This window comes from Echinops telfairi, unplaced genomic scaffold (assembly GCF_000313985.2).
Source record: "Echinops telfairi isolate 266 unplaced genomic scaffold, ASM31398v2 ScPeMD7_7468;HRSCAF=8506_1, whole genome shotgun sequence".
Classification (NCBI taxonomy): Eukaryota; Metazoa; Chordata; class Mammalia; order Afrosoricida; family Tenrecidae; genus Echinops; species Echinops telfairi.
This window is the reverse complement of record NW_022111370.1, coordinates 8,198,692-8,200,624: the sequence shown is the minus strand read 5'-3', so window position 1 is coordinate 8,200,624 and position 1,933 is coordinate 8,198,692. Positions and strand designations below refer to the sequence as shown.

The window sequence follows — 1,933 nt, the reverse complement described above, 5'->3', positions numbered from 1 at the left end:
ACACCAGGCGCTTTCTGAGGTCCCCTGGAAGGAGAGATTGGAAGGATTCCAGAGCAAAGAATGATACTCTAAGAACAGACTTTGTCTAGCCTGTTGGTTCCCTCTCCCAAACATGATCCAGGGAGTGAGCCAACAGATAAAGCAGGATATTTATTTTCGTTTGTCACGTGGACAAGTGCTTCTTTCAGGCTCCATCAAACACGCAGAGCTTGGTGGAGATCACAGCGGTGTCGCTGAGTGGAACTCTCCCTTTCTCTCTGCCTCCCCTCGAGGCCCAGGACAACGCCTTTGAAGGTGAACCAGGAATCACTGATCAATCTGAAGCCTCCACGAGTTATGATTCTTCACCCCTGGCAGAGCGAAGTGGATGTCAAGCGAAAGGCCCACCCTCTGTGCTCGCTGGAGTTCAAAGATTCCAGCTGTGTGGAGAACTTGGGAGCGCTGTAAGTAAGCTGTGTTTCTCCAACCGAAGCAACTTCTTCCTTCTCCCCGGGAGCCCTTTGGCTCATATGGGCTTTACTCCTCTGTCCTTCTAACATGTTTGAAGGGTGATTACTGCCTGAGGCTTAGTCAATAAAATATCTCCTGGGGGGTTCTGCTTCTGCTGAACAGAAGAGGAAAAGTGAGAGTCTTCAGAAGTGGCTTTGCTCAGGGAAGGCTCGTTTGGAAAAGTGTGCCTTCGTTGCCAGCTGTGTCCGGCGGTAGGTGTGTAGCTATGGTAGTGTGTATGTAGTATGGATGGAGGTGTGTAGCTATGGATCTCTAGCGAGGGGAGCTCAAGGCTAACACGGAGACTTGAGGGAGCAGGCAGCAGTGGTTCATAGCGTCCCGTGGGACCAAAATATTGAGTCTGTGCTTTCATAATTCAAATTTAAGGAGCGTCCTCCAGTGTGAACGGCTGTAGAATTTAATGGGAAGGAAAATAGACATTCAATTGGATAGGATGGATATTGTGGAGATGCCCTTGCAAGAGCATCAGTCCTGTGCCCGGTTGACGCTGGTTAAAGGGGATGCTTTATTGACTGCTGATTCTATTACAGCAGTGTGCTCCTCACTCCACGTGCCCCTCAGCGAGAAGGCAGTTATCTCCATACATGCAAATGAGCATCTGAGCTCAGAGGCTGTAGAAAAACTAAGGATTACATGGTTATCAGCTGCTGTCCAGATGATTCTGACTCATAGGAACCTCACGAACGGATAGCACAGCTCCCATAGGGTTTCCGGACTGTCACCCTATGGGGGAGTTGGACTGTTACTATCGTTAGGTCCAATTGAGTCAGGTCCAACCCATAGCAACTCTATGCACAACAGAATGAAACACTGCATGGTCCGGAGGCACCTTCATGATTGCGCCTGTGCTTGAGCCTGTTGTTGCAGCCATGTGGACTCTGTTAGAGGTGCTTATAGGCATGGATGGCATCATCACATAAGTAATGCATTGTATTTGGGTACCTGCATCTCTGTTAGAGGTATTTTTTGTGCTTGTTGATTGGGAAGTCCTGGAGAGACGCTAAGTTAATAGGAACAAAATACTTTTATTCTGACCCACCTTTTCAAGGCGCGATTTCATGAGACCCTGTTTCACGAGCTTCTCCAGGAGCGCAGGTGCCCTTATCCTGCGCCATCCATCTGGGGCGCAGGAGCTATAGGGAACATGTATCCCGATTTCTCACACCCTCTCCTGCCCTCAGGCCAAGCACCTCCCAATGTCTCTGGATTAAAAATCCCCAAAATAAATCCTGGGCATTGCCCATCTCCCAATTCCCTGGGAAGCAACCCAGAATGACAAGACCAACGGCTCTTCACTTTAATTAGTATTTGACTTCGTCTCTTCCCTTGAAGAAATGGTGGGTCTATTTTCTACAACCTGTGGTGAGGCATGCTCTTTCCTCATACATGGCCAGTTGTCAGCACATACACAAGACACTTACCT

General features: G+C 48.8%; 1 protein-coding gene across 1 annotated transcript in view; it reads left to right on the top strand.

The window, feature by feature from the left end:
* Positions 1–213: 213 nt before the first annotated feature.
* C1QTNF7 (C1q and TNF related 7) overlaps positions 214–1,933 on the top strand; it is a 108,798-nt gene continuing 107,078 nt past the window's right edge. The window contains exon 1 of the mRNA XM_004707761.3: positions 214–443. The gene's annotated coding sequence lies outside the window, so the exon portion shown is untranslated. The remainder of the gene's footprint in view (positions 444–1,933) is intronic.